The sequence below is a fragment of the Solanum pennellii genome, chromosome 1, assembly GCF_001406875.1.
Source record: "Solanum pennellii chromosome 1, SPENNV200".
NCBI lineage: Eukaryota > Viridiplantae > Streptophyta > Magnoliopsida > Solanales > Solanaceae > Solanum > Solanum pennellii.
This window is the reverse complement of record NC_028637.1, coordinates 3,499,348-3,510,639: the sequence shown is the minus strand read 5'-3', so window position 1 is coordinate 3,510,639 and position 11,292 is coordinate 3,499,348. Positions and strand designations below refer to the sequence as shown.

At 34.2% G+C, this 11,292-nt stretch overlaps 1 pseudogene; it reads left to right on the top strand.

Annotated features, from left to right (window-relative positions):
* The first annotated feature begins 640 nt into the window (after positions 1-640).
* LOC107016601 lies at positions 641-4,257 on the top strand (annotated as a pseudogene).
* The last annotated feature ends 7,035 nt before the right edge of the window (positions 4,258-11,292 follow it).

Here is an 11,292-nt window from a genome sequence, read left to right as displayed (position 1 = left end):
AAAGGAAGATTACAAGGGCAGTAAATGTTGGGTTAAGCAAAGTGTGAATGGTAAATGAGAAGAGAAAAATGAAATGAGGAGGAACCAATTTTGGAGGGAAAATGAAAAGTTATTTGCAAAGTGCAAATGAAATTAAATAATGTCGAGTCTCTGTCTCATGAAGAAACTGATTTCTTTTTTAAATAACCTTTCTGGGCACATAGTTCACTTAACTCTCTTATTGGTTGGAGTTTAATTGTTTGAGGTGTAATCAACGGTTCCACGAGAGGTCTTAAGAGATCGCACCAACATAGGACCCAACAACATCTCCAAGCACATTTCAGATTCCCATCCGAACATGGACACATGATCCAATTTCTCAAAAATCCTCAATAGTACAACATATATGTCTTTACAGATTTCGCGAGGCATAAAGAAAGTGCTTGTGCATGCCAGCCTTAAGTGCAGATTAAGCATGTTATTCATTGTTTACAGAAGCTTACCTCAAATAATTAATTAGTCATGGAGTCTGTTCAAATATTTGAAATAAGATATGTGTTGCACCAACATAATCTAGCACTACATCTCCTAGAATTCCTAGCGTTGATATCATTGTGGAATATGATCCATGAGTAAGAGTTTCAACAAGCCATGAAGGATCATGGAACTTGTAAGTAGCAAGGTTTCAAAGTACCAGACATTAAATAGCTTCTCAGAATTAAGCCGCTACTTCCCCACACGAGCTGAGGTAGGCACCTATTAGCTGATGTGGTTGAGGCACTAATAGGTGCCTACCTCAGCTTGGACGGGAAACGTAGGAGCTTTATATTTTATGAAATGGATTGGGATGGACATTGATTTTATTGATACACCTATCTAAAGGCACTTCATCGTGAATACTAAGAAGCTAGTCAATGTACGATACTTAGAAATTACTGCTACACTACAAGTTTCACGACCCTTCGCTGCTTGTCAAAATGCTAACTCACGGATCTTACATGCTAACTGAGATTCTACGATGCTATTAGCACTTGAAATTTCTTGGAGATGTAGTGCTAGATTATGTTGTTACTAGACATCTCTATTTCAAATATTCGAGACTGATTCCAAGACTAATTACTTATTTATGGTCTAATTTTGTAAATAATGAATGATATGCTCAATCTGCAGTTAAGGCTAGCCTGCATTAACATTCATGCCTCACCAGATCTGCAAAGGCAGATATGTTATACTATTGAGGATTTTGAGAAATTGGATCTTGTGTCTACATTTGGATGGGAGAGTGAAACTACTTTCCAAAATGTGGTTGGGGATGTTGTTGGGTCCTTTGTTGGTGCGATCTTTGTTGATTCTAGCTTTGAAAAAGATACTTAATACATTTTTAAACATAAGGCCTCTTCTTGTGTGTGCATCTCCAAGGTTTGAGGAGATAAAAATACAACATAAAAGGTAAGAGATGACCCCAAAGGAACTTGATCTATATTTATTCTCGTCTGATTAATTAATTTCTACAAATGATCTTTCAGACTACGGAATGAATGATTTGATCAATGAATATTCAATTTTTTTTTCTTCAATGTCTAACGAATTTTACCAATTAATCAACTCCAATCGAACTAATCAAACCCTAAAAGAAATCATAAATATTTGTTAGGGTTCAAGGAGACAAAATTTGTTTGCACTAAATATTATTTATGGTAAATAAACTCCGACCACAAAATAAATATGATGAAACAAGAATATTTTATTAATTAACAGTTTGGGTACAATTATGTCCCTCTCTTGATTCTTCTATAGGATAATTTGCACCTTAAATGAATTTTATTTGATATCCATGTAAATAGGTTTCTATGGATCTTTTTTTTAAGTATTTGGTTATCAAGAAGAGTCCACCCACATCTTGATATCTTTGTAAATATTTCATGAATTTATGAAATTTTCAAGATCCCACTCTAAGGGATATATTACCCTTTATATAGTGTAAACTAGGAGTAAAATCCTAATTGAACAAATTTAATGTCTACGAATGTCGAGTTTTTGGATCTAGAATCAGCAAAGATCGCACAAACAACGAACCCAATAACATCTCCAAGCACAATTGGAAGTAGTTTTCAGCCTCCCATATGAACGTAGACAGAAGATCCGATTTTCAACAATCCTAAAAAGTACAACATATCTGTCTTTGGAGATTTGGCGAGGCATGAAGAAGGTTCTTGTGCATGCAAGCCTTTTCTGCAGATTGAGCATATCATTCATTGTTTATAGAAGCATACATCAAATCAATAATTAGTCATGGAGTCAGTTTGAATAATTGAAATAGATATGTGTTGTAACAACATAATCTAGCATTGTATCTCCAAGAATTCCTAGTGTTGATATCATCATGGAATCTCAGGTAGCTTGTATGATCCTTGAGTTAGAGCTTCAACAAGCAGTGAAGGGTTGTAATGTAGCAGGGATTCAAAATACCAGACATATTAACTTGCTTCTCAGCATTCACGGGGAAGTGTCTTGTCATAGGTGTATCGACAAAATTACTGTGCAACAAAAGTCATTTCATAAATGGTAAAGCCGCTACTTCCCCACACGAGTTGAGGTAGGCACCTATTAGTGCCGCAACCACATCAACTATTTCTAACTTTTTCTAATCGTTTGTCTTAGCCTACTATACATTTTTATTGAAGGCAATAGGAACTCTTAACCAAAGTAGTGAACTCGAGAATTATCATCAAGAGTTATTCACATTTTAAGATTGAATGGTTCATTATAGATGAATTTAGACATTTTACGAGCATATCCAAACTTGCACAGTGTAACATTGGAAATGATTTTATTTTTCTTAATTTTGAGAAAACCCTTGTGATGACTTTCATAAGTCTTAAACAATTGTATACTAACATCACATTTGAGAATAGAGTCTCCAAGTTTCCCAAGTTATTCCAAATGTAAGTTCTAGAGGCATTTCTTTGTTGTCATTACTTCCAAAACCTTAGCAATTGGGATACAAAGTTTTTGCTTGCAGTTCAAGTTTATTCGGCATGACTGCTTCCCATATAAAGTCTTAAGGTTGTAGCACGACAGATAGGTATTGCGAGAGAGTCCAGACCTCGAGAATATTATGAATTCTAAGGTATACACGTATCGCAGTGAATCTGTTATATCCCCTCGAAAAGATTCACTCTCATACGTGTATACCTTAGATTCATAAGATTCTCTGGGTCAAGAGTCTTTCGCCAATTACTATATGTCTGCTAGCACCTTTAGACTTTATGGGGCAAACTAAAAAATTTTATCCCAACTGCTAAGGTTTTGAAAGTGTTGACAACAAAGAAATGCCTGCAGAAGTTTCATTTGGAATCACTTAGGTAACTTGGAGACTCTTTTCTCAAATATGCTATTAGTATACAGCTGTTTAAGACTTATGAAAATCATCATGAGGGTCTTTCAGCATTAAGAAAAATAAAATAATTTTGAGTGTTGCATTGTTCAAGCTTGGATGTGCTCGTAAAATTCTGAGATTTATCCGCAATAAACCATTAAATCTTAAAATGGGGCTCATTCCTAAGGATAATTCTCAAGTTCAAAACTTTGTCAAAGAGTTTGCCTTCGGTAAAAATGTATGGTCGGGTAAAGTAGGAGATTAGAAGTAAGATAGTAGCTAATGTGGGTGAGGCACTAATAGGTACCTACCTCAGCTCAGGCGTGGAAGTAGCAACTTTATCTTATGAAATGGATCGGGATGGACATTGATTTTATTGATGCACTTATGCTAACGAACTTCCTCGTGAATGTTGAGAAGCTAGTCAATATACGGTACTTGGAAATCACTGCTACATTACAAGTTTTGTGACCCTTCGTTGTTTGTTAAATCTCTAACTCACGGATCTTACATGCTACCTGAGATACCAAGATGCTATTAGCACTTGGAATTTCTTGGAGATGTAGTGCTAGATTATGTTGTTACAACACATCTCTATTTCAAATATTCGAGACTGTCCAAGACTAATTACTTATTTGTGGTCTACTTTTGTAAATAATGAATGTTATGCTCAATCTGCAGTTAAGGCTAGCCTGCATGAGCACATTCTTCATGCCTCTCTAGATCTACAAAGGCAGATATTTTGTACTTTTAAGGATTTTGAGAAATTAGATCTTGTGTACACGTTTGGATGGGAGAGTGGAACTACTTTCCCAAAGGTGCTTGGAGATGATTTTGAGTCCCTTGCTAGAGAGCGATCTTTGTTGATACTGGCTTTGACAAAGAACCCACATATCTAAGCATAAGACCTCTTTTGGAATAGTTGATTAAACCTCAACCAATAAAACTCTATCCAGTAAGACTAATAAATGAACTATGTGACCCAAAAAATTTCATGGGACAAGAACTTGACATTTGAGACATCAAAATTTGGAGGGACTCTACAAGCTGAATCCAATTTCATTTAGGGTTTTTGGAGACTACTTACCCTAAACTTCAAAAATTGGAACTCCATTCTATGGGTACTTCAAGTATCATCTTTAAGTTTATAAGTTTTACACTCTGACAAGCCTTGAAGATACAACACGACAATGTTGATCTTGTTTTTGTCACGCTTTACCTGACTACACTTGAAGTAATTCTCCAAGAGCCATAAGAAGTTCTCCACTTCTTGGGCGTCACGGATGCCTTTAAACATAGGTGACTTGAGAGACTCGACCTTGTCTTCCCTATCTCGGCTGGATGACGTAGATCCTTCAGCTTACACACCCTCATTGAGTGCTTTCTTCTCGACTCTAATGGCTGCAATCATACTTAGCGCATCAATGAGCCGGCACTCCAAGAAAGTGATGGCCTTCTTCATCTCGAACTCGGCATGCTGGCGCCCCTCCAAATCCTTGCGGATGTTGTTGTTTTCCTAAGGGTGAAGTCCTCTAGAGTTTTGAACTTTTCATCAACCTCAACCAAAAGGCCAAATATCTCCACGGTCCACCTCGCAATTTGAACCCTTGTGGCCCATTCCTCTCCGATGGTGGTGTCAATAGACTCATCACCATACTCATCGTCACTTGCTTCAATGGTCAAATGTGGGTGACACGTTAGTGCCTTGCTTAGTGTAGGGTCGAACAACATTTCCTTACTACTCTTGTGGTGCTTCTTTCCCTTGCAAATCTTCCTTCCACCAACCATCCTTATGTTGGTGGTACTAGCAACGTTTACATCTCCCTCATTGGTCATTCCCTTAGTGCAAACCTTAGATATGATACCACATTTTCAGAGACTTAGAGTCTAACTAATGTCTGATGCAACACTTGAGAACTTACTCACAATATTTCACGGTCTTGTAAGCTCAAGTAGGACTTTTGAAACTAAGACCGCTAAGAGAAAGCAAGAAAGACTTAGAAAAACTTGAAAAGCTTTCGAAAAAGGCTTTGTATTACTTTGTCGAATGTTTTACACTTGGTTGGACCATTTTTTTCAATGAGAGGCCCTTTATTTATATTATCTCCTAAAGGCCTAAGTGTAAATATTATTTACTTTACAATTCCCTACAATATTTACACTTTAGTCCTATTCTAGAATTCTCTACAAGTTTTAGGGAATTCTAAAGCCTTCTTGAGTATACCTAGGAAGTTCTAGAGTGTTTTACTAACCTCTTCACAAATCTAGATTGTGGGACATGACACTATGGATCATTGCAGTCCAAGCCAATCACACTTTGCATTAGGTATCTAGACAATAATTACTCCTGCAACACACAATGCTAACAAGTTTCCTGTTATTTCCTATATTTTTACATAAGCTATGGATCACTAAGTTCCAAGCCAAGTGCCACTTTCCATTAGGTATATGGACAATAATAAATCCTGAACATCCACTATAACACCCAATGCTAAATAATCCAATATCAGAGTAAGCAAAATTTAAGTGACTATCAGAGCTAACATATATTGATCATACTAGTATAAAAGGATATGTTATGGTAAAGGCATTTGTCAAACAAAAATTGATATAAACAACAATTACGTGTCAATTCTAAGCTAGTTAGGGTCTATTCTCTTAGTTTTTTTGGATCAGGGCGAGAAGGAATGGATATATAGGTTACATGTATAAGTTATACTTCCAATCCGTGCACTACGATAACCTAATAATTGGATTATGAAGACACAAAGAACTTCATATATTGGAGGTGCACTAAAATTTACTCAAAACCTACCTAGAATAGTAGGGTTCATAGAACATAATAAAAAGGTCATTCAATATATTCTTCACTGAGGAAAAATTCCTTTTACATCAGAAATATATTTTTTTAGCATACAATAAAAACATTATCTGGTCGACAAGGAAGTGAGTTAAGAACCATGAGGTATCAAGTACAGTTTTTACCAGTGGAAAAAATCTAGGTGATTTCTTTTGTTTATGCCTTGAAGGATAGACTTACCTAGTACCACGATCAGGCAAGAAAGATATATGATTGAGAAACAGAAAGGAAGAGGGAGAGATACTTGATGTAATTGTAGGTGCAAGAAAAATAAAGTGAACCACAATAAAGGAAACAAAATTATACTATTAAGAAATAGAAAGAAAGATGGGGAGATTTAGAAGGAAAAAAGGATAATCTATCAACTAAAACGCAGTTAATTACTAGAGTAAAATCTAAAGGTGAAAGAAATTTAATTCATAAAAGTGAAGACTTACCCAGATAATCAAGAGGGTTAAATTGAACAGATGTAAGGGTTTCCCAAATTCACAAAGTAGCCTAAACATTAAATGTGCATTCAAAACTAACCCCTAAGACAAATCCTAGTTTCTGCTATTTATAATAGTAGATAAACTAATTTAAGTTAGTTACAATAATAACCTTGAGCTAAAACGAAGAAAAGGCTAGCCTATAAAATTATTTAAAATGTAGTCACCTCTTGCTTAATTTTCATTTTAGTGTATTTTAAACCTTCCATGCTTGTTTCATTAATCTTTTAAGGTATCCAAGTTACTTCGAATCGACTTCATCAGTAATGAATAAAGGAAGGGAAAAGATAGGAGTTGTTACCTTGGTTGAGTGACACATCTTGTATAAGAAGAAGAGATATGAGAACGTTGGAATAGAGAGCTGGTACAGCCACAAGAATCGAGAAGAGTAACATTCAGCCGCGAGCAAGGAGTAAGAAGAAATGAAAGTATACTCAAGAGGAAGTTAAAGTTAGATTTTATAGTTAGGGTTAATAAAAGTGGGCTTTACCCTAATCAGATTAGGTTGGGCTTGGGCCAAAACTTTATTTTCATTTTTTGATAATTAATAAAATGGTCTATATGACCCCAAAAAAATCTTTAAAAAAAGGGTTTTTGAGGTAATTTAGGATGTATAAAAATATCAAATATGGTAAAGAAATGTCAATAACGTAATATTTTCAAAATAGTAAAACATGAAATTGCCAAGATTTTCGTGAGTTTCTCATATAGAATATACCTTCATCCTCCTTCACAACTACTTACATGCAGATGGTTTCATCTATTATAGATAATGATAAGAGATTTATTGATCACCAAAGATGAAGTAATTCTGATGATTTTTCTAGCTCCTCCAAAAATTTGAGAACAATATGAATCGAATTTGTTGATTCTCTCAATGAACTCCCAGTATGCACAATGACCAATGATGATTTACTCTTTAGATATAAAACTCTAATACACCGTAATCAAGAAAATCTAAAGAAATTATGTCCCTCTAACCATTAGGCTTATATAGTAGAGAAAGATGGTATTCATTGAAACCCTGCTCATGTTCAAGTACTTATGTCAAAAACTTAAAAGGTAGAAAATCCTACCTTTGGTTTGAATTGCCTTGCATGAAGAATGTGCAAACAAGTAAAAGTAGATGCGGACGATAAATCGATGCCAGGTCTCCAACTTATCCACTATACCTTCAACCTTCTTTTAGGTACAAAAAGGAATTATGCGCATCAAATTAGGAGGGCACAAAATTATCATCTCGAGAAAATGGTTCACATTCTCTTTCATCATTAGATTAAGGAAATATGAAGAATTCTTACCTTAACTATATTTCCATCTTCAATATTGGCGTATCTTACTTTCTATAAGCAAGACTATTTAAGTAAGAAAATTGTATTGCAAGTGAAGGACAATGAGTCTTTAATGGAGATGAAGTACATTTCCAAGAATTTACTATTTTGTATGGTCAAAGTGATTTCACAATAACAATATTGAAAAGTGCAAAAAAATATCGTTGAGATGTTCCTCATAAATATACGAACAACGTATTGGGATAACTCAAGATAAAAACATTTCAATTAATTGAGGACAAAGAATGGGATAAAAAAGGAATAACTCCTAGATTAGCATAATGGAATGTTGGAATGGTAATTAAGAGTTCTTTAAGTTACAATCTTACTAGATAGGTCAAGAAAAAGAAATGTTAACTAACCTTTAAAATGAATTTAAGAAGATATTAATAGATAAATTACCATTCCAAATTGTTATCCTAGTGTCCTTCACGTTTTTCTTTCTCACAGCTACCACTTCTACAAGTTCATCACTTGTTATCCCATAATTGGTTAATTCATCACAAAGTTGCTTAGCTAAAATGCCAAACTTCACCGTGTTTGACCCTTTTGAAAAGAGAGATTTCAACCCGTAGAATCAAGCTATTCATGATTCGTAAAGAAAAACATTCCATTGAAATGGGCTGGAACAGTTCTACATACACATTACTATATCGTTGAGTCTTCAGGAGCATAGTTTTAGTTTAATAGCAAGAGAATGATGAAATACAAAGTATAAATGGACAGAGCTCAACAATACTAGTAAGGAATGTATTAGTTCCACTTCCTTCAGAACTATCCCAAATATATCAAGAAATAAATTAAACAATATAATATTATCGTTAATGCTGAAAACATTATGGTGATTCATTCAGGTTTGAGGACAATTTTTTGACGATCACCATGACTTTTTGTAAGGCAATTTGTCAAGATTTATGATCAATTTTTTTAACATCACCATACCTTGATGTTAATGAAGTCTTGCGCAATATCAAATTTTAGTAGTGAAAAACATATTCATCTTACAGTTGAATCTAGGAGGTACGATGTACACATATCTTATCCCTACCTTTGCGAGATAAAGAGTTTTTTTTCTAATTAATCCACAATTCAAAATATGGGTTTATTCAGACCTCTTTTGAAGTCGATTTTTCTAGTAGTGAACATTCAGTGTAATCTCACAAGTAAGTTTGAGGAGGATAAGAATTAAGATGTACACATATTTTACCCATATCTTTGTGTGATAAGAAAAATATTTCTAATAGACCTACGATTCAAAAGAAAAGTTCATAACATGGTTGTAAGGAGAAAAAATATGACAATAAAATAGCAATAGAGAAGAAATTTAGGTTTATGCATAGATATTCTTCAACTGATTAGATAGTATAGTTTTTGTTTAAAAAATATAAAAATAATTACAGGATGATATATACTTATATGGGAAAGTCAAGTAGTTTTGTTGGTGAAATTACAACATTACAATTGAAAATAAAAGAAAGAAAAAAAATTCAGGTTGAGACATGAATATATCTCTCTTTTTAAGGAGATTTAAGTCCATAACAACAAGTTTTTTCACAAGTCTAGCAATAATTTCTTAACTTGTCCTCTCGGGACAACATACCTCAATGTCAAAGTATAAGTAAAAAAATGTGAGACAACAATTGAATCCAAAGCTTCATAAAAAGAACATCTTTCTTCAACTAATAATAACTTTTATTTACTCACTTTTATGCACTCTATATTTTCTTATGCACGGAAAAAGTAAGATCATCATTATTTGTAGTGGAGACATTCTTTTTTGCCATGAATAGGAAGATTATGGAGTATTAAATTGGATAGACGAATAACCTAGAGGTTACATGAGTTTCAAGACATAAAAATATAGAATAATGAGTGAAATAATAGAGTTCAATGAGAAGTTATGGTCAATATGGTTGACCATGTTCAGTCACTAAATAAATGTCAATTACTCCAACGTTGTGCTAATAAAGTACAACTATCACTATTTATATGAGAGACATTCTCACTTGCAATGAATAAGAAGAATATGGGGTAGTAAATTTGGTAGATAAATGACCTAGAGGTTACATGGGTTAGAACACATAGAAATATAGAATAATGAGTGAAATAATGTGTCAGAATCCAGAGTCGTGATTAACACCCTCACTATCCCTCCAATGGAAGAACCATTACTACAACCCAAACTAATAACTTTTATGAAAACTAAGTATTTAAAGATACAAAAGCAGGTTTAAATGACAATAAAAATGGAGTACCTATAAACTCTAAGGTTTTAACAAACAACTAACCAAACTAATGCGGAAGAACAACCCCTAGAACCAGAAAGTCAATATACCAAAACAACTAAACGAGGAACCAAAGTCTAAACAAGAAGGGATACAACCCCAAACTAATGAACTATTAACTAACTAGAAGAGTTCTAAGTCTAAAATGTGGACACAGATGAAAAGAGAACTCATGGCAGCCCGAAAGAATTGGCTAACACTTGAATTTGCACGAGATCACTAATCTTCTAGACGAGGTCTGTCAATGGTCGCCTGAAGATGCACTATACTCAACAAATATAAGAGTAAGTTCAGTATCAATACACAACCAGAGTGTACTAGTAGGATCACGTGACTATTCTACTAAGCGTAACATAAGCAATCAACACAACATCATAAACATGCGAAGTATCGAACATATACAATATTATCAATATCTATTAACAACGTACAATTTCACAATTCTCAAGATATACAATTATGTCAAGTATTTGGTCCTCTCATAGAACCCAAACCCAAATTGTTAGCATACCCAAACGTGGTACCCGATCCAATAGTTGTGCCAGAACGTGACAATTGATCCCATCTTTGTGCCGGAATATGAAAACAGATCCCAGTTAGTTATGCCGAAACGTGACAATCAATTCTTTCAACACACCATAATAACAAGCACAAGTATATTCTCAATATCATACAATCAAGAATGATTCATGGCATATAGGTATTCCTTCATATTCATTTACAACAAGTGTGATCAACGATGCAACGTTTACATACATACATGCATCAAAATGAAGCACGAACCAACATAAATCACACAGTAGAATCACAACCATCACCTACCTCAAAACAAGCTTGAAACCTTAAATCTTTCTCTTTTCGGATTCGTTCCGCTTGTTCTTGATTTACAAACAATTAGTATAATACGAGAATCAATAAAAATCACTAATTACCCGAATTACTAACAATTGTAACAATCCTAGATCATACC